Source organism: Musca domestica, unplaced genomic scaffold (assembly GCF_030504385.1).
Source record: "Musca domestica strain aabys unplaced genomic scaffold, Musca_domestica.polishedcontigs.V.1.1 1, whole genome shotgun sequence".
Classification (NCBI taxonomy): domain Eukaryota; kingdom Metazoa; phylum Arthropoda; class Insecta; order Diptera; family Muscidae; genus Musca; species Musca domestica.
In genome coordinates, this window is record NW_026712114.1 from 28,532,745 (window position 1) to 28,556,027 (window position 23,283).

At 34.4% G+C, this 23,283-nt stretch overlaps 1 protein-coding gene across 1 annotated transcript in view; it reads right to left on the minus strand.

The window, feature by feature from the left end:
* LOC101899769 (cadherin-99C) overlaps positions 1–22,891 on the minus strand; it is a 325,203-nt gene extending 302,312 nt beyond the window's left edge. Inside the window, exons 1-2 of the mRNA XM_005190920.4 lie at positions 22,396–22,891; positions 1,055–2,037 (exon numbers count right to left, since the gene is read on the minus strand). The gene's annotated coding sequence lies outside the window, so the exon portion shown is untranslated. The remainder of the gene's footprint in view (positions 1–1,054; positions 2,038–22,395) is intronic.
* Positions 22,892–23,283: the final 392 nt, after the last annotated feature.

The following is a 23,283-nucleotide window of genomic DNA, read 5'->3' on the forward strand; positions in this document are numbered from 1 at the left end:
TATCTGCAAGGAGGGTGAACCCTCAAAAATTTTGGAAAATCATGGCAGGGCGTTCCCTATTCTTGATCTGCATAAAATTGAACGTAACTACATAGTATACACCCCATATAACGGTACCTCCCGATATTCGGCATTTTGATGATTTTAGTGACATTTTTTACCATAATTGTTTTAAATTTCATATTTGAAGTTTGGAATCGGTACTACAACCTATGAGAAAAAACTAGTTATGCTGGTCCTGGTCTTCGTAAAGCTCCCATATAATGGTTTTATTTAAGCGGTATTTTTTTGACGGAATTTTTCGAGTTTCTTCCACGTAATGGAAGGTATTAAAAGTCCGGCCCGGCTGGACTTAGCCGCTTTTGTACCTGTTACACATGATGTAATAATGGGAACATTTTGGCGAGCGCGGACGCTAAATTTGAGAGAGAGATCTAAACGAGAGTTTGGACAACCCAAAACAACATTTTTATTCTTCTTTGATAAAATTTTTGAACATTTGTGGGGGACCAGACAAGATTGGACCAATGCACTCCAGTTTCACATTTACCCTACTGTAGACAAAAATATTGGAATTTGGAAATTATTTCCCATTGTAATTAGAAAAAAAAACTTTAATGGGAGAGACAAATCGATTTCAGGAATATTACCCAGTTTTACATCAGACCCTAAGTTTTAACTACATTGGTTTGAGATGTATCTATATCTAAGGGTATCAGAAAGAATTCACCAATATCCATAATTTTCAGACATGACTTTGCGAGAATTATTATTCAATCTTTTTGCGGTTTCATTGGCCAAAGAGGAATGGGCCAATATTGTAAATTTCCTGATACCTACCCAAAGAGGTTTAAACAAAAACGACAAAATTCATTGAATCTTTTTGAAATTTGAGATTCCATAACACGCTTGCAAATATATAATGGCGCCCAACATATCGCTTAACTACCACACCTTTTTTAAAAAATTAAAAAACAAGAATTTGTCTATTTTCTTAATACATTACATGACCAGCATTTGCAATATATATTGATGTAACTAAATAACTACTTACATTTGTTCACATCCAATTTATTGTTAGAATCTCATTATAATTCCAGAACAGCTAAAATCCATAATTGATGACGGGAAATGTTTAATATGGTAATTTAATAATTTAAGAACGCAAAACGAATATTCTCACGGAAATTTTGATTTTAAAGCACAACAATTACCAATTTCATTTTTTTAGGAATTTATAAAATTATATATGACACAATTCAAAATACTACTACGTTATTGAGCAGAATATTTTTTCGATGATAATTTTTTTCTTTATTTTGAAAAACACTTTTGTTTTGGTTTTCATTTACAAAGTGGCAATATTTTTTTATTACAATCACGTTTTTGTTATTTTTTTGAAATGGAGAATAATTTTTATTTCTTATGGCGATATGTCATCGCTTTGGTGTCGGTGTGTGTGTGTAAAGAAAACAATTAATTTTATTACACTGTGGCGACGTTGAAATGATTTTAATATTTAAAAATTATACACACGCATTAAAAAAAAGACAAAACACATTAAACCACCAATTTTCTTTTGTAAACTAGGCGACGATCGGGAGAACACATTTGTTTTCTGGCTTTGTTAATAAAGATAAAATTAAAATAAAAGAACACACACACACACAAAAACTCGTACAGGTTCCGATGCTTACAAAGATGTCAACGGCAAACGTAAATATCCTGTACAATCTTTTGATTTTGAAATGTACACGATTTTATTCAAAAATACAAAAACAATGACAATGACGACGACGACGACGGAATCCAAAAACAAATCATTTATTTGTTCACTTGTCGCGGTGCGGTATTGTTTTAATGGAATTTGAGAAAAACAAACAAAACTGGAGCTGACAATATTTTACTTCTTTTCACGTTGCTATCACCGAATAAGGTGTGTTCAAACCGAGATTCTGTCCATCTGGATATTTTTCTGTAAAGGGCACGATTCTTTTGTATTTGAATCTACCTTTTTGTCTGCTGATGTCTGCCAAGCTGTAAAGAAAAGGTAGAAAGGAAAGAATAAAAAAATTAAAATAAATGTATATAAGATTAAAAAATGTTGATAATAATTAGTAAGATTATCGTTTAAAAAACATCCAGAAGGTTTTGTTATATTTAAAGAGGGGAAAAAAACTTAAATCTCATTTTTTGGTTTCGTTGCTGGATTGTCGAGGGCGCCCCTCAAACATGTGTCACGATGGTAGAGGTTGTTTACCACTGTTTATCCGCCGGAATAAAGACATCACAATGATGTGTTTATTATGACATGTTTTCTTTAAAAGAATTGAATGGAGGCGGGGATTTGTGGTATCCCCAAAGAAATGTTTTGGTTTTATATGACATATTATTGTGGAGATATTTATGTGATATAAATAATATTTGTCATAGGGCTGTCATAACATTGGTTTGTGTTGTGTTTTATAGGAATGATAAAGTTATGATTTTCGATGAATATTAGCTTTTGTTAGAGCAATAAAGCATAAACTCATTGGACTATCGCTCATTTACTCAAAGATCATGTCTGGTCTGAAGTTTCTTAACGCCTCCTAAACACAATATACTGTTTTTGTTAATGTATATCAAATTACAATTAAACAAGTTAAAAGCATCAGTCAGCTTAGCCGAAAGATGTGCACCCTCAGCCAATGTTCGATTATTTAAATATATTTTGGTTCCGAACATATGGGCCAGTATTGTCCGAACGTATGGGCCAGTATTGTCTATTTCGTATCGGACCTAAATAAATATGGTGTTTATATTGTGACGTGCCATGTTTGGACAATAATGGATAAAAACAAGTAAGCAAAGGCTATAGTCGTGCGGGGCCGACTATTTTATACACTACAACACTACAATATGTTAAAAGCCACCTTATTTCCAAATCAATATTGGAAGATTTCGCTTTTGAAATTAGGATTTTGACCAGGGACATTTGCCCAACATTTATGCACTCCGTCGGGCTGTTAGTTGTTGTAGTCCATTTTAAAGCTCAATATAATAAAATAGTCATCCAAAATGCTAGAATTCTTCCCTGTTCTTAACTCTTTTCACAGGCGTGTCGATTGGCTTCAATTGTGTGATCGGAAAAACATTTCTGTTTTTGGTTAATTTGAACCCCTAAATATTTTGCAATCATCTCCAAAAGCAAGAAGCCCCTGTATCTTAAAATTTATTCATCTATATCCTTAGCTTGTCTATGATATTTGGCTATATTCGTCAACGAAATCAGCATAAAAAAGCCAGAAGTTCGCCTTTTGTGTATTTCGGATATCGCCTGTAAGTAATGATGCTATTTTTTCACATAAAATTAGTGGTCCATTGTACCCGCTGTCCTAAACTCTAACTTTACGCAAGATTTCGTGTCCTTTGGTTTCTACTTGTGACCTTTATAACGGCTGCAAAATTAGGAATATTTTTAGTTGTTGGTCCATTTCAACCCCCTAATATATTGCCGACATCTTTGAAAACAATAGGCCTAGCCCTTCTGAGCCCAACCCTACCGTTGTGAAAATTTTCGTGAGGATCGAAGATATTTGTAATACTTATATAATATCCCCAACCTGTGTTGTAAGGTGAAAAAAAATAAAAAAAGTCAAATTGAAAAAATCGCAGGCGATAGAAAATATGAAAAAATAAAAATATGTCACAAAACTGGAAAAACTTACTTTTATTTAACACAAATGTTATGGCCTATTTCACCCACTAAATATTACCCGATGACCATCAAAATTGGATGGCTTCTGCCCAGCCCTAAGCTCTAGCACCATGCCAACTTCTGCTTTGAGTGGTCTATAATTGCGACCTGTAGAGCAACTGCAAAATCAGGATTTTTTTTAGTTTTTGCTCCATTTCAAAACCTAAATATTATGCGATCATCTCCAAAAGAAATAGGGTTATATTCTGACCGTAGCCCCTCCATTCTAAATTTCGTGAAGATCGGGCCATAATTGCGACCTGTAGAATGATTATAAATTAACATGGACAGACGTACAGACGGACGGACGGACATACATAGCTAGATCGACTCAGCTCGGCGAGATAGGAACATCTATATATACTTTCCTATGTGGGAAACCAATATTTCGAAGTATTACATAATTTTTGGCCCAATAAAACTTATAATACCCCCAACACATAGTGTTGTAGGGTATAAATAGTGCGTGGGCCACGAGAGAAAATCGAAGTATTTCATTTTCATACTTCATCTAACATAGATAAAAATATTAGTATGGGCTAAATTACAAGAAAATTGTGCACGAATTATGGCCTTCAAACGGCCAATGAAACCGTCACACGCTGCTCGAATGTTGCTCTGCGGTCATTGTGCGCTGGAAATGAAGCGAGAAACCTCATTTTGTAACCCTTCTTGGGTGGCGCGTGCTGCTTCCTGTTGGAATGTCCAAGGTCTGCGGACAAAATGTTTGCGTGCCCAAGGCTTTGATACACCCTCCAGAATATTTTTGCGATAATATTCGGCATTTATTCTGATGCCACGGTCAATTTATACGAGCAGAAAGCGACCATCGCCTATTATGGCGGCCCACACCATCACCATGGCCGGCGTTTGAGTTCTGGTGGCCAACCGAAGGTGCAAATTTTCAGCTGACCTCTTTGGTAAGTAAACACGATCATTTTGTTTGTTTACAAAGTGCTGGATACCGAATGTTTTCTCATCGGAGAAAACCAAATTCGGCAGTTCACCACTTTCGGCCAAGCGAAGCAACTCTTTAGCTCTTCTGAGTCTATTTTCTTTCTGCAGCGGTATAAGTTCTTTCACTTTTTGGAATTTTAATATATTTACCCCGAGCTCATTTCTAAATATTTGCGAATGAAATACTGCGATATGTTCAGCTCACGAGCCATTTTTCGGCCAATGCGAAGCGGGTTTCGATCAAGTCGCTTCTTTATTTTTTTTGGAACTATTTCTGCTGATGTTGCTGTTTTCTTCCGTCCACTTCCTTGACATCGGGCTACGCTACCAGTATCACGGTAACGAGCGATGGTACGAAACACAAAAGATTTATTAACATTTAAAAGCTGGGGTGCTCTAACGATAGCCACTTGTGGTTTTCCAGTCACATACAAGGTTGCCCATATTCGACAGACCTTTGGGCCCATTCCAATCGACCAGGCTTGTCCGCAGGCAACATTCTTTGCGTCAATTGAATTTTGTACGGGTACAAATGCAAATCAATGCGAATAATCCGTTGTAAAGTGGACCGAGCCATGCCCAACTGCTGAGAACGGCGTTTTTGGGATGTTCTTGGGGGACCTCTCAACACTGGCTCGTACGGCAGCGATATTCTCGGCCGATCGCCTTGGTCGACTTTTATATGGCCTCTTCGGATTAGAAAGAGCCATACCAGTCGAAAATTTTTCGTATAAACGCTTAATGGTGTTCTTAGAAGGCGCACATCTCACATTTTTTAATGTTTTAAAAGCACGTTGAGTTTTCACAATTGACTTCTTGTAAATTTCAACTATTTCAGAGCGCTCGCATGGCGTGTATTGGTTCATGGTAAAAATCTGCTTGGACTGACGCTTCAAACGCGGTATGTCATTAAGCGATGTGACATCTCTGTCAAAAGTTATGACACTGCTCGTGAGCAAGTTTTGCTCCCGTATTAAAAAGAGTAAATCTCACTCCATTTCGAGCGATACAGCCATTCTAATCTCAAACAAGGGTGACTCGCGAGCGGTCCCACACAAAATAAAGGAGTAAAGAGTAATAAGAAGAGTAAATCTGTGCTGTGGTATTAAATAAGTTCAAGGTTATTAAAAGACTGATTTATAAGTAATGGACTTTAGAAATGCTTTTTTTTCAATTTTCAATCGCTTTCATAATGTTCGTCGTTTTAAAAGGAACTATTCTTTTTATATCTTCCACTTTGGAATGGAGGGTATATTAACTTTGTCATTCCGTTTGTAGCATCCTCAAATATTCGTCGTAGACCCCATAAAGTATATATATTCAAAATCAGCATAAAACTCTAAGTCGATTTAACGATATCCGTCTGTCTGTCTGTCCGCCTGTCTGTCTGTTGATACAGCTCACTTTATTTAACATAGAGCGCCAAAATTTAGCAGAACAATTTGTATTGTGTCTAGGATGGTTGGTATTGAAATGAGATATATCGGTCCACGCTCTGGTATAGTCCCCATATAACGGTACCTCCCGATATTCGGTATTTTGATGATTTATGCCACACTTTTTCACGGATTTGTCTGAAAATTGGTATTTGTAGGTCATAACGGGCCCCTGTGCGTGTTGCAAAACATTGCATGTATAGATCCACGTTTTGGTATAGCCCCCATATTAAAAGGTACCGATATTCGGTATTTTGATGATTTTACCACATTTTTTCACGGATTTGTCTGAAAGTTGGTATTTGTTATTTATTTTAATTGGAGTAACCGAACATGGTTAGATTTGTATCCATGATGGTATGCCCTAGGGTGTTACGAATACATTTTTCATTGCTGCATTATCACAAAGTCAGTTAAATACAACCTCAATTTTCTCGCTACCTTAATAAGCTCGAAACTACTCAATTTATCACAAAACGATAGCAAACAACAGCATCCAATTAATGTAAGAAATATCCACCGCTTGGTGTTTAATGTTTGGCAATAGAAACGCGAGCACTTTAAAATGTAACAGCAAAGTAGTAAGATACCCAAGATACTTTTATACAGTTCGCCTTCATGGATTTTCATTGCCAATTTGCCACAATATATTTCAAAATATCCGCTCTAAATACGCCCACATTTAGTTTGGATTTTTTTCTTTTGGCTAAAATCGATTATGTTTTACTCGCTTATTATGGTCTTTCATGTAGCTTTGTTTGTGTTTGGCTGTCTATTTTGACCCCGTTCAAGGTAAAAATTGCGTTATTACCGACATCAGCAGGGGGACACCGAAACGAAGAAAGAAAGCACGAAGGAAACACTTTGCAATATTGCAATTACCCTGAAAACCAAAACAAGAAACAATGATTGCGGCAAAGGAGAGTCTTTTTCTTTGAATTTCTTCCTACATTTCTTCTTTGTGTGTTTGAAGCAAAACAAAAAAGAAGTGAAGAGGGACAGAAAGAAATAACAATAACAAACAACGGTTTTGAAGTTATTGACGAAGGTGGTCGCCATTGTCGTCGTGGTCGTTGCCGTTGTTTTGGTTACTTTTTCTTACCGTTTTGCCGTTTATTAAATGAGGTCAATTGCATGCGCCGTGCCGCGCATAATCCCAAAAACGTCAACGCCACACCATAATCCGTGGCTGCAGAATCAGCATGGTGTTTGTGGTGGCGGCAGCCAACATTTTCGCCGATAAACACCAAATGCACATGAAAAGGCTATTTTCTTTTTCGGCTCGACTGTCTGTTTGTCAGACAGTTCTGTTAACCCAACAAATAGGCCCAAACTCTCTCCACCCCAAAAAAAAGTTACTGCAGCGAGATAAAAACGAGAGACAGCGACATGCATCAGGGTCCCTAGCTGTGGTGGCCGGAGATGATAATGATGATGTTGTAGTTATTGTTGATGTCTTAGGAGGAGAGGAGGTGGTAGTGCACAGTGTTACCAAAGCTATATTAATAGAAATATCACTATGGGCTATTTTCGGAGCATTTTATAACTAAGAGATTTCTAGAGATAATACTGGCGTGAGATTTTCTCTATGAGAAAACCATCACTGACGTGAGATTTTCTCTATGAGAAAACCATCACTGACGTGAGATTTTCTCTATGAGAAAACCATCACTGACGTGAGATTTTCTCTATGAGAAAACCATCACTGACGTGAGATTTTCTCTATGAGAAAACCATCACTGACGTGAGATTTTCTCTATGAGAAAACCATCACTGACGTGAGATTTTCTCTATGAGAAAACCATCACTGACGTGAGATTTTCTCTATGAGAAAACCATCACTGACGTGAGATTTTCTCTATGAGAAAACCATCACTGACGTGAGATTTTCTCTATGAGAAAACCATCACTGACGTGAGATTTTCTCTATGAGAAAACCATCACTGACGTGAGATTTTCTCTATGAGAAAACCATCACTGACGTGAGATTTTCTCTATGAGAAAACCATCACTGACGTGAGATTTTCTCTATGAGAAAACCATCACTGACGTGAGATTTTCTCTATGAGAAAACCATCACTGACGTGAGATTTTCTCTATGAGAAAAGCATCACTGACGTGAGATTTTCTCTATGAGAAAAGCATCACTGACGTGAGATTTTCTCTATGAGAAAAGCATCACTGACGTGAGATTTTCTCTATGAGAAAACCATCACTGACGTGAGATTTTCTCTATGAGAAAAGCATCACTGACGTGAGATTTTCTCTATGAGAAAAGCATCACTGACGTGAGATTTTCTCTATGAGAAAAGCATCACTGACGTGAGATTTTCTCTATGAGAAAACCATCACTGACGTGAGATTTTCTCTATGAGAAAACCATCACTGACGTGAGATTTTCTCTATGAGAAAACCATCACTGACGTGAGATTTTCTCTATGAGAAAACCATCACTGACGTGATTTGCTCTCTATGAGAAAACCATCGCTGACGTGATATTTTCTCTATGAGAAAACCATCGCTGACGTGATATTTTCTCTATGAGAAAACCATCGCTGACGTGAGATTTTCTCTATGAGAAAACCATCACTGACGTGAGATTTTCTCTATGAGAAAACCATCTCACTGACGTGAGATTTTCTCTATGAGAAACCCATCACTGATGTGAGATTTTCTCTATGAGAAACCCATCTCACTGACGTGAGATTTTCTCTATGAGAAACCCATTTCACTGACGTGAGATTTTCTCTATGAGAAACCCATTTCACTGACGTGAGATTTTCTCTATGAGAAACCCATCTCACTGACGTGAGATTTTTTCTATGAGAAACCCATCTCACTGACGTGAGATTTTCTCTACGAGAAACCCATCTCACTGACGTGAGATTTTCTCTATGAGAAAACCATCACTGACGTGAGATTTTCTCTATGAGAAAACCATCACTGACTTGAGATTTTCTCTATGAGAAAACCATCACTGACGTGAGATTTTCTCTATGAGAAAACCATCACTGACGTGAGATTTTCTCTATGAGAAACCATCACTGACGTGAGATTTTCTCTATGAGAAAACCATCACTGACGTGAGATTTTCTCTATGAGAAAACCATCACTGACGTGAGATTTTCTCTATGAGAAAACCATCACTGACGTGAGATTTTCTCTATGAGAAAACCATAACTGACGTGATTTGCTATCTATGAGAAAACCATCGCTGACGTGATATTTTCTCTATGAGAAAACCATCGCTGACGTGAGATTTTCTCTATGAGAAACCCATCACTGACGTGAGATTTTCTCTATGAGAAACCCATAACTGACGTGAGATTTTTCTCTATGAGAAACGTGAGATTTTCTCTATGAGAAAAGCATCACTGACGTGATTTGCTCTCTATGAGAAAATATCATTAACGTGAGATCTTGTATGGAAATATCACTCGTGGAATTTTCTAAAACAATTTTAAATTTATTTTGAAATTTTTTTAAGTTTTCTGAAGTTCTTTTTTATAAAACAATAACCCTCTTTCCAAACACTGTGCAATTTCCCATTATAATGTTAGATGAAAGTAACGTTTTCCTAAGAAAACGCTTGCAGCGTTGGCAGAAGAAAATTCAACCACGCTTTTTATGGTAAGACTTAATTTGAAAATTTTCTTTTGCTTTTGGTTTTTTCTACATCCGAACAAGCGAATGAAAGAATAGTGTATGCTGCGTTTGGCTTGTGTGTCGACCATTTGGAGGGGCATAAGCGAATTTCTTTGATGTTTTTCTTGTGTGTTTTGCCTAAAAATGTGTTTATCGCACTTATCTTGTACGGTTGATTGGTGATTTGTTGTTTATGAATATGCAATACCATAAACATCAAACACCAACAACAACATCTAGAGACAGAGCCACAAAAGATATGTTGAAGGAAAAACCTTTCACTTTATACGATTTAATTTGACTTGGCTTTTGGCTAACGAAAATTTTAGAGGATTTAAGTACATATTTGGTATTGTGTGCTTGATAATTTTTGGGATTAAAGGAAGATTTTGAAGTGAATGAAGTGATGTGTGTACTTTCATCGGTATCAAAAGTAAAAGTTACCAATGGAGGTGATTTCGAGGTCAATTGTTGTTCTAATTTTGTGTGGTGTTTGAAGTGAGTTGCAAAGAAAAGAGAATCAGACCGCAACGTGTGTGATAAATTGAATTATATTGGAAATCAAACACAAAAGAGCGTATCAAAGGGAGAGTAAAACTTTGTATCTCATTGAACATAGCTCGAAAGGAAAGTAAAAGCGTAATAAAATACAATATTTCAATATATTAATTAAAATAAAAAAAATCATCATTTTTGTTAAACAATTAAAAGAACTTTTCGATTTGGGGTGTTGCTTAGTCTGTGCAAGTCGATATTGAGCCTTAAGTCATTCGATAGACATTTTAGAATTCCGCAGAAGAATAGTATGCGGCATAAAACTTCTAAGCCAACCTCACAATAAACAAGTAAGCAAAGGCTATAGTCGTGCGGGGCTGACTATGTTATACCCTACAACACTACAATATGTTAGAAGCCCCTTTATGTCCAAATCCTTATTGGAAGATTTCTCTTTTGAAATTAGGATTTCGATTAAGGACATTTGCCCAACATTTATGCACTCCGTCGGGCTGTTAGTTGTACAGCTAAATTTAATCCAATGGTCATCCAAAATGCTAGAATTCTTCCCTGTCCTTAACTCTCTTCACAGGCGTGTCGATTGGCTTCAATTGTGCGATCGGAAAAACATTTCTGTTTTTGGTTAATTTGAACCCCTAAATATTTTTCAATTATCTCCAAAAGCATCCATATGATTTGCTTGTCTACGATATTTGGCTATATTCGTCAACGAAATCTGCATAAAAAGCCAGAAGTTCGGCTTTTGTGTATTACAGATATCGCCTGTAAGTAATGCTGGTATTTTTTCACACAAAATTAGTGGCCCATTGTACCTGCTGTCATAAACTCTAACTTTATGCGAGATTTCGCGTCCTTTGGTTTCTATTTGTGACCTTTATAGCGGCTGCAAAATCAGCAAAAATTTTATTTGTTGGTCCATTTCAACCCCTTAATATATTGCGGACATCTTTGATAACAATAGACCTAGCCCTTCTGAGCCCAACCCTACCCTTGTTAAAATTTTCGTGAGGATTTATGAGTCAAATAAAAAATATGAAAAAATAAACAAGTAAAAAAACATTAAGTTCGGCCGGGCCAAACTTTTAATACCCTCCACCCTAGGGTAAAAGAACATTAGAAAAAATGTGGCAAAAAACATTAAAATGCGAATATCGGGAGGTACCGTTATATAGGGGCTACACCAACACGTGCACCTATAATTACAATGTTTCGCCACACGAGCTAGGACCCATTATGACCCACAAATACCAACTTTTACACAAATCAGTGAAAAAAATGTGGCATAAATCATCAAAATACCGAATATCGGGAGGTACCGTTATATGGGGACTATACCAGAACGTGGACCTATACATGCAATGTTTTGCTACACGCTCAGGGACCCGTTGTGACCTACAAATACCAATTTTCAGACAAATCCGTGAAAAAATGTGGCATAAATCATCAAAATACCGAATATCGGTAGGTACCGTTATATGGGGGCTATACCAAAACGTGGACCTATACATGCAATGTTTCGCCACACGCTCAGAGACCCGTCATGACCTACAAATACCAATTTTCAGATAAATCCGTGAAAAAATGTGGCATAAATCATCAAAATATCGAATATCGGGAGGTACCGTTATATGGGGACTATACCAGAACGTGGACCGATATATCTCATTTTCAATACCAACCATCCTAGGGACAATACACATACTTGTGCCAAATTTCAAAGGTCTACGTCAAATAATGTGGGCTCTATCGTGATTTCAACAGACAGACAGACGGACAGACAGACAGACAGACGGACAGACAGACAGACAGACGGACATCGCTAAATCGTCTTAGAATTTTATGCTGATTATGAATATATATACTTTATGGGGTCTACGACGAATATTTAGAGGTGTTACAAACGGAATGACAAAGTTAATATACCCTCCTACCCATGGTGGAGGGTATAAAAATGTCAGAAAATACTACAAAATCTATATTAACATCATTATTGGCCTATTTTTCTGCGATTTTTTTAGATTTTATGCTTTTATGTCAAGAGGGCATTCTGAATTGACAAAATTTGTCAAAATCGGTCCAGGCATTCTTGAGATATAAGCATTCTAACTAACTTCCCCTTCTTTTGTATATACACATTGTATATATTTTGCTATATATATCCGATATATTTACTATCGATATCTACGTAACGGTCAAAATTGACCTGTTCGTCTATTTGTGATTTCGCCGGGATTAGAAATATTCGCGGTTTAATGGAAAATTTGACTTTTATTTAACACAAATGTTGTGGGTTATTTCACCCACTAAATATTACCCGATGACCATCAAAATTGGAGGGCTTCTGCCCAGCCCAAAGCTCTAGCCCCATGTTAACTTCCGCTTTGATCGGTCTATAATTGCGACCTGTAGAGCAACTGCAAAATCAGGAATTCTTTCAGTTTTTGGTCCGTTTCAACCCCTAAATATTATGCGATCATCTCCAAAAGAAATAGGGTTCTATTCTGACCCTAGCCCCACCTCCATTTCGTGAAAATCAGGCCATAATTGCGACCTGTAGAGTGATTACAAATTAACATGGCGAGACTCAGCTCGGCGAGATAGGAAGATCCATATATACTTTCCTATGTGGGAAACCAATATTTCGTGGTGTTAAATAATTTTTGGCCCAATCAAACTTATAATACACCCAACATATGGTATTGTAGGTTATAAAAAGTAATTTTTTATCGATATCAAGCTAAAAATATTTCAGCTCCATATCTTCTTAAAATTATGCCTCACTATTGATTTTCACACATATTTGTTAATAGGTTTTACATGTTATCTCCAAACACACAACAATTAGACCCACTGCTATTTGAACTGAGTAACACGTTCCATTTGTTAGACTATAAATACATATCTATCTTTCCCTCCCTCTCCCTCTTTTATACTACAGCCCACACAAACTTGAAATTTGACTATGATTTTGTCCATATCTTTTGCTCTCGTTTTTCTTTTTCACAATTCATACCGGAAGTTTTATTATTTTTTTTAGACTAGCACACTAAGAAATTCGATAGTGTCAAGATGATGTTGGAAAGACACGTTTTATTGATATTTTTGAAATGATAATCGTCAAGCTATTATTATGTGGCCAATACATAAATTATGAATATACTATTAGTGGTTCGATGATATTGAAGATGAGTTTAGACTTTATGACAGCTGATATTCATGTGGTTTTCATATGAAATACTACTCAATACAAAAAATCAAAATTTTAACAGAGGGTACAAATATTCCATTTTTGGGAGAGGTTTGACAAAAATGGTTTATTTTAGCTCCAGACCCAAGTCTGCTATAAATAATACAATGTTCCAACTTTCAACTACATCGATTGGTAACCTAATAAGAGATTTTAAATAAGAGGTTCGTTTGATGACATTGGACTTTTAAGGACGACTCATCAAAAGGAGTGAATCGTATCGAATCGAAACCTATCTTTATAATGAATTCATTCTTATTTGATAGAGGTATACAGAGACTAAATGTGATATAACTTTAACGGTAGCGTGAAGAGTTGTAAATATGATGCATGGAAGTTATAGCTAGACATATCAGAATCGATATGAACCAAATTTGTCAGGATTTATTCTACGCCGACCCCATGACATCTTATGGTTTTAAAGTACAAACTATCTTCATAAAAAATCGGTTATTTTCTTTTCAACAAATTTTAGCTTCATTCGGACACCGAAACATGATAGACGACCAACAAATAGATGAAGAAATACTTTCGCAGTTAAACTTTGGGCCTTTATATTCAAAGGAATCATCATATCATATCTTGCAAATGGTTTAGAATTTTGATTATCCCCCTGGGACAAAGTTATAGCTATTGTTATACGAGCAATAATTTCAAATATATAAACCCAAAAAAAAAAAATCATCTTTGAGGTCAAAATTATCAAAGGTTTCTTCTCGGGTTCTGATCTATAAATGCGAAAATGTTAGCAAAATACCATCTAACAAAAATGCACCTAAGACCTCAATAAACTATTTATGCAAAATTTTTATACCCTACAGCGCTATGTAAGTTTGATTGAGCCAAAAATTCTGCAACAGCTCGAAATAATGGTTTCCGACATAGGAAATTATATATAAATCTTCCTATCTCGCCGAGCTGAGTCCATCTAGCTATGTATGTCCGTCTGCCGTCTCTCCATGTTAAATTGTAATCAAGCTACAGGTCGTAATTATGGCCCGACCCTCACCAAATTATAAATGGATATGGGGTTAGCGCCAGAATAGAAGCCTATTGTTTTTGGAGATGATCGCAAAATATTTAGGTATTGAAATGGATCAAAAACTCAAAAATATAATGTGCAGTTGCTTATGTGCAGCTTAGGGCTGGGTAAAAGCCCTTAAATTTGGATGGTCATCGGGTTATACTTAGTGGGTGATATACACCATAACATTTGTGTTAATAAAAGTCAAATTTTCCATTAAACCGCGAATGCTTTTAATCCCGGCGAAATCACAAATTGGTGATAAGGTCAATTCTGTCCGTTATTTAGATGCCGATAGTAAACATATCTGAAATATATACAATGTGTATTTACAAACGAAGGGGATATTAGCTAGAATGCTTATATCTTAAGAATAATTGGACCGATTTTGACAAATTTTGCCAACTCAGAAAGCCCTCTTAACAAAAACTACAAAAAAGGCATGATGATGTTAATATAGATTTTGTAATATTTTGTGTTTTTTTTTTAATATTTTTTATCGCATGCGATTTTTTCAATTTGACTTATAGTATTAAAATGTATTTTGTTTTAAATGTATATTATCTTCTAATGCTCACGAAAATTTCCATAAGGGTAGGGTTAGACTCAGAAGGGCTCAGCAAATTTTTGCTTAAGATGCCCGCAATATATTTAGGGGTTGAAATGGACAAACAACTAAAAATGTTTCTGATTTTGCAGCCGTTATAAAGGTCACAAATAGAAACCAAAGAACACGAAATCTCGCATCAAGTTTGAGTTTAGGACAGCTGGTAAAATGGACCACTACGTTTGTGTGAAAAATACCAACATTTCCATTTTACCGAAATGCTGAAAATAATTTACAGACAAAATCCAAAATACATAAAAGGCGAACTTCTGCCGTTTTATGCTGATTTCGTAGACGAATTTAGCCAAATATCGTAGACAAGCAAATCATATAGACGAGTCTAAATTTAAAGGTACAGAGGAACCTCTTACATTTGGAGATGATCGCAAAATATTTAGGGATTCAAATGAACCAAAAACAGAAAAATAGTTCTGATCACACAATTGAAACCAATCGACACGGAATTTTGCCTGAGAAGAGAGTTAAGGATAGGGAAGAAGTCTTGGATTATATTTGACATTGTTTTGAAAACCTAAGAACACGACGGAGTGCTTAAATATTGGCCAAATTCTCCGGGTCAAAAACATAAGCATAACATCTGGTTCTTTCACATTATTTCAAAAAGGAAATCTTCCAAAATGGATTTGGACATAAGGATACTTCGAACATATTGTAGTGTTGTAGGGTATCACATGGTCGGCCCCGCACGTCTATAGCCTTTGCTTACTTGTTTTTTTTTTTGTCGGAGTGAGAAAATAATTAATATAATTTTCAACTTGAATATTCTCTTTTCCAAAATAAGTCATATCATCTAAATATGAAATATATATAGAAAATTCTAATCTGCAGCAAATTGTTTTTAAAAAATAACAAACAATTTTTTTTTAGCAATATCAAAGTGTCGGTATGATAAGAGTTATTTTTAAATCATCTCAAAGTATTCTTCAGTGAATTTATAAACTATGTATTGCACCCATCGCGATTACACCATGCTCGTCCGTCTGTCTGTTGCAAAATTAAAGACAGAGCTTTTTTTTTGCATTTTACATGCCTGGTATGAGTTTCGGTGTTTTGGTGATTCCGACCTCAATTCTGAACTAAGGCAACTGCAAATTGATATTCAGAGTTTTAATATGGGTAATTTAAATCCTCTCACAAAATATCATTATTGTCCAACTCCGAAAATATCTGTATACGAGTATAGCTATTCTGGAAAACGTTACTCGGACATTAATTGTGCCTTCCCATTTGTTTTGTTGATCATTTAAGTTGCTATATTTTTACTTCCCATTTTTAATAATTGATTTTATTGCATTTTATTCCATCTTCCAAAAAATCTTATGTATTACTTTTTTATTTGCTGTCTTGCTGATATGCCTTTTATTCAAAAATTTTCACACCAGATAACGAAATTTTATGTGTTTTTATGATTTGTTTAAATCGGTTGTTAGGTAAATGTAAAAAACTATTTTTATTCAGTAAACGAAAATTAGTTAATTATGTAAATTTCTTAATTTTAAAAACACTTTGTTGGTTTTATGATTTCAGCAGAAAAAAAAGCTTTTTTGTTCATTTTGATTTTTGAATTTTTCGTTGCTTTTGATAATATTCATATATATTTTGTTTTCTTGGAAATCCGTTTTTTTTTTGCTTATTTTCATGTCAACTTGAATATTTATTTCTTTAAAGACTTCACTTTTATGTTCCTTTCTTCTATTTTTTGCTAAATTATTTCGTCATAAAAATTTGAATATGAATTGTTATATATTCCGTTATATTGGCATAATTTGCATAATTTCTATGGTTTAAAATTCGTTATTATTTTATGCGTTTTTTAGTCACTGAAGGTTGGCTTTATTTCACAGTGAGTTGGGATCACAGGATGTTCAAAATATATTAGGATATATTAGCGTTTAATTGTACAGGGAGTACCTTATTTAGCTTTCTAAATGAATTTTATTATTTCTCATTTGGAATACGATGGCTTATCAAAGATCTTGTAAGGAAAATACGAAAATTATTTTTTTTTACACAGATCAATATTTTTTTTTCAACCTTCGATAAATTGTATTTAGCAATTTCTTCGCAAAGTGATATTCTGCTCTTATATATTCGAACCTCGATATTTTCGAAAAATTGTTTTGAGCAAATTTATTCGCAAAGTGATCTTCTGCTCTCATATTTGAACCTCGATATTTTTTAAAAACATTCCAACTCACAAAATCACACTACATTTTTGTATTAAATTATATTATTATCGATTTATAAAGATGACATTCCATTTGGTATTCACATGTTGAATATTTTTGATCAAAAACACAAACTCCCACATCTAACGTTCATTTTGAAAAAAAAAACAAGATTTGATTAACACATTTTTCACTAAGAAACTTTTTATTCATTCACCATATTTTGAAAATGTATATAGGAAATTTTCAGTTATCAATGAAGTATTTTCCGATAAATGAACGCTAAATATTAAAAACAGACACGTTCCATTGATAAATTCGTTTATATCTTCCGAAATGCTTATCAAACTTCAAGAAAATGGAATAACCATTCAACAACGCACGTTTAGATGATTAACGCATATGCGTGTGGTCTTGTGTATAGGTGCATACAATGAAGTCACATTGGAGTTTTTTTTTTTTTTTTTTTTTTTTTTTTTTTAAGGAGGAAGTACCGTTTTAAAACATAATCAATGATCTTTTCACAAGATAATTTTGTAGTTTTTTGACACTTTTGGTTTAGGAGGTAATTTTCTATTATTAGTTTATTTTCTTCTTTCTCTTTTCCTTATTTTTTAAATGCTTTGTATCTGATTTTTTTTTATTAATTTTCTTATCATCTAAATATTATCCACAAATCATCACTCTTTTTTTGGTTTTTCTGTTGCTTCTTGCAAATTACTTCTTTTGTTTCCATATCTCAAAAAAACATTTCTTTCGCCACTTCACTTTTTTGTGTATGTGTTTTTTGTTACCATATTTTGCAAATTACTTTTTTTTAGTTTAAAATCTGAATAACTTTTTCTTTTCCATTTCCACACACAGTCGTATTTCGTTTATTTCAATATTAAATGGTAGCTTTAAACAGTGGCGAAATTTCATCGTTGTATTGTTGAGTTGCTGTTGAGTTTTTGCTTTGTTGAATAGTTTTAATTAACCGTTGAAAGGGGGTTTAGAACACAAAACCATAAATTTGGTGAAATCGTTATTCTTTTATTTTGTATTGATTTGATTTTGAAGACTTTTAACCTTTTTTCTTTAACAGCTGGGTATTAAATCCATTAATTTATGTTTTCTTTTGATGTTCGGTTATTATTATTATTAATCCAACAGTTTGTTTTGTTTATAACTTCATTTATCACTGATTTATTATTTTTTTAGTTTTTATTTTATAATATTGCATCAGGGAATATTTTGTATAGTAATCATATTATTGATAGTATTAAAATTGTGTGATTCAGTTTGTGACCCCTTGATGTATATATCTGGAATATAATTCAACTTATTATATTTTTAAACAAGTAAGAAAAGGCTAAAGACGTGCCAGGCCGACCATGTGATACCCTACAACACTACAATATGTTAGAAGGCCCCGTTATGTCCAAATTTTAGAAGATTTCGCATTTGATATCATGTCATTGAGCACTGCCCAGATATTACCCCTAGCTTTTTGACCAGGGACATTTGCCCAAGATTTACGCACTCCGTCAGGCTGTTAGTTGTTGTGGTCTATTTTACAGCTAAATAAAATCCAATGGTCGTCCGCAATGCTAGACTTCGTCCCTGTCTTTAACTCTATTCTTATGCAAAATTCCGTGTCGATTGGTTTCAATTGTGTGATTAGGAAACTTTTTCTGTTTTTGATTCATTTGAACCCCTAAATATTTTGCGATCATCTCTAAAAGCAAGAGGCCCCTCTTTATCTCCAAATTTAGACTCATCTATGTGATTTGCTAGTCTGCGATATTTTGCTATATTTGTCAACGAAATCAGCATAAAAAACCCCGAAGTTCACCTTTTGTGTATTTCGGATATCGCTTGTAAGTAATGCTGGTATTTTTTCACATAAAATTAGTGGTCCATTGTACCCGCTGTCCTAAATTATAACTTCATGCGAGATTTCGTGTCCTCTGGTTTCTATTTGTGACCTTTATAACGGGTGCAAAATCAGGAAAATTTTTAGTTGTTGGTCCATTTCAACCCCTAATGTATTGCGGACATCTTTGAAAACAATAGGCCTAACCCTTCTGAGCCCAACCCTACTCTTGTGAAATTTTTCGTGAGCATCTGACTATATTTGCAATCCTTATATAATAAATCCAAACTGTGTTGTAAGTTGAAAAAATATTAAAAAATATTATAATTCAAATTGAAAAAATTGCATGCGATAAAAAATATGAAAAAAATAAAAAAATGTCCCAAATAACTACAAAATCTATATTAACATCATTACTGACATCTTTTTATGCGATTTTTTTACATTTTATCCTTTTACGCCAAGAGGGCATTCTGAATTTACAAAATTTGTCAAAATCTGTCCAGCCATTCTTGAGATATAAGCATTCTAGCTAACATCCCCTTCCTTTGTATGTACACATTGTATATATTTCGCTATATATATCCGATATATTTACTATAGGCATCTACGTAACGGCCAGAATTAACCTGTTCGTCAATTTTTGATTTCCCCGAGATTAAAAATATTCGCGGTTTAATGGAAAATTTGACATTTATTTAACACAAATGTTATGGTATATTTAACCCACTAAATATTACCCGATGATCATCCAAATTGAAATCCTTCTGCCCAGACGTAAGCTTTAGTCTCATACTAACTTTCGAAAGAAACATTTTCAGGTTTTGGTCCATTTCAAATAAATAAATATTATGCGATCATCTCCAAAAGCAATAGTCTTCTACTCTGACCCTAGTCCATTCTAAATGTCGTGAAGATCGGGCCATAATTACGACCTGTAGAGTGATTGCATGTTAACATGGACAGATGGACGGACGGACGGGCATACATACCCAAATGGACTCAGCTCGGCGAGATAGGAAAATCCATATATACTTTCCTATGTGGGAAACCAATATTTCGAGATGTTACATAATTTTTGGCCCAATCATACTTATAATACCCCCAACACATAATTTTGTAGGGTATAATTATGTAAATAAAGAATGTGTCGCTCCAATATGTCTGGAAACTTCTCCAAAAAAAAAAAAAAAAATCAGCATTTTCATACATATCTTGTAAAGTGGAGGAAGTAATCGATGCTGTCTATATCTGATACGTCGCAAAACTTATATCAGACGTATGTCAGATGTGAAATGAAAATTATTTATCGACTCCTTCGTACATCCGCTAGAAAGGGTCAAAATTTCGAATAATTATAATGCATACCAAAATATATTTTAAAAAACTGGCATAGGCTGATTATGGTATTTGAAGTCCTTATTATGAAGAAACGCCAATAGGTGCATGTTTTGGTACAGCCCTATATGCTTTTAGCTACTACGAGGATCTTGGCCATATTTTCCAATCGATTTGAGCGAAAATTAATATTTAGCTTCTGCGGGGTAGGAAAGCTTCCAACAGAAGTTATTTAATATTGGAAATTCCAATTGGGAATGTAAACCCCCTTTAGGAGTTTTGCTTTTCTTACCACAACAAATTTGTTGGAAACGTGGGCTAGGGATGGACGCATCGGTATGGGGGAGCTATTCTAAAATATTAAATAATGTTTAAAACAAATAAGATTTTCTACCTTAAAGACACGAAAATGACATTTTTTTAAGCAAACTCAAGTGGAAAATTTGGTCAAGACCCTCGTAATAAATTACATCAGGAGCATCCTATATAAGAACACAACTCCGAAGCATGGACCTGCTTTGAAATTTATTGCACATCCAATGAATTAAAATTAAATCGATTGGAAAATATTGTCAATACCTTAGAATTAAACGTCCTTTTATAGGGGATGTAGTTCCTAGTACATAAGTTGTCATGGCGATTGGCTTCGGTAATGCAATTTCGAGTAAGACTTTAAATTTCAGTCGTTAAATCAACAGATTCTTCTCTCTCACCCCTCATACCTAGCATTGAAATTGTCAGAACACGTTCCCTATGTTGCATGTCTAATAATCATACGACAAAGGCGATAATAGTTTAAAAATTATAAATTTGTTCGGTGTTCTTGATTCATTTCAAAGGTAGGCTATATAGGTTAATTTATATTTCCCATACGAAAAATCAAAATTTAAAAGATATTCCAACACTTTCCACCATTCTCATACCAAAAAAACTTATGTACATAATCTTTCTTTTACTGATATATCCACAAATATCGTCCAATGTTGAGAGAAGAGCATTTAGATAGAACCATTATGTAATCACTATCGGTTCTTCCGACTAATAATTATTCCACTCAATTTTGAGTCGATTTATGATTTTTTTTTTTTAAATAATTTATTAGCATATTGTTTTGCAGCAGTAAAGGTGATTTTTCAGCTGTTACTTCAAAATCGTTTTAATCCAAAAATACTCCATCTACGCATAATCCTTTGCTTTTTTTGGGTTTGTTTATTTATGTGTCTATTTTCTTTGATTTTATTTGTATATTTATGTATTTGTTAGGTTATTTAATGTTTATTAATTTAATAATATATCTTTTTATATACTTCTTTATTTAATTTCTTGTTTGTTTTTTTTTTTTTCATAACAAAAATAATAAAATAATAATAAACTCGGTTTTTGGTGCAGTAATGTATTTGTATATTTATTTATTTTTAGATTATTACAATATAATATGTATGTAGGAATTAATTATTTATTTAATTTTTGTTTGTTTTTTTTTGAGCACCACAAAAATAATATTAAGAAAATGGGGTTTAGGTCTGCCTATATTTTTTGCTCATTTATTCATTATATTATTTATATTTTTTATTTATTATATGTACTTATTTTTTATTTGATTGAATATGTTTTTTTATTATTCTTTTTGTTTGCTTTTTATTATTTTTCTATTTACTTTTTGTACGCCTTTTCTTGAGCATTAGCTTAATTTTATATTTTCCACATTTTAATCCAGCAAATATATTTATCATTCTATTTAAAACTTTTCATAAACATATTATCAATTATTTGTTTAATCATCTCTTAAACATATAATCCATAAATTGCCATTTAATTAACTTTTTTGGACATAAAACTCACTTTATAATGCAATTTCAATTAACACCTACGGCATATACACCTGTCGCTCTTGGGACATACTATCCACCCGGAAAATAGTTAAACACTTTATGTTTGTTGTAAGTATGTATTCAAATTGCAATTTTTACGATTTTTTTCTGCGGGTTCTGCGCATGCGCAAATGTTTCACCAAGAACACATACACTCATACGCACAGACAAAAGGCGAAACGAAACATTGAGTTTAGGCGTTGTTTTCTTGCTCAGCTGTATGTCTGACAACAATCGCTGGCTGGTCAATTAAATTAAACCGCTATAGACATAAACACAAGTGGTAGTCGACAAATACGGCTACGACGCGGCGGATGAGACGACAATGCAGTTTAAGAAGCGAGAGGAGAGGTAACTTCTTCCTAACAAACAAAACGCAAACCGTCGGCGTGTGTCAAATGATTATCGTACGGAATCGAACGAACGCAAATTATTGCGGCAACACGTTAATACGCCTCAATAGTTCGCTGTAAACTGAAATGCCAGCTTAACAGAGCAACAAGTGGGAGCCCCCAATATGGCCAACAACATTGCGCTGAACTGAGCTAAGCCAAACAAACTCAGCACTTAGTTGTCGGACAAGAAAATAGCAGCAGCAGCAGCAGCAGCAGCGGCAACAACAGAAAAAGTAAACAAAACCATGGTTGAAGAGGCGAAGACGTCGAAAGAATCAACGAAAGACCACCACCAACAACAAACACACGGCGAACCTGAAGACAAGAAGTGGTCAGAACCAGTTTTTGTTTGGTTTTAACATTTTCAGTGTGGCTTGATCGGTGCAGGTGTAATTTGAGCAATACAATGGCTTCAAGTAATTTAGGGGAGAAAAAAAGAGAGCAGTTGATCGCTGAGAGAAAAA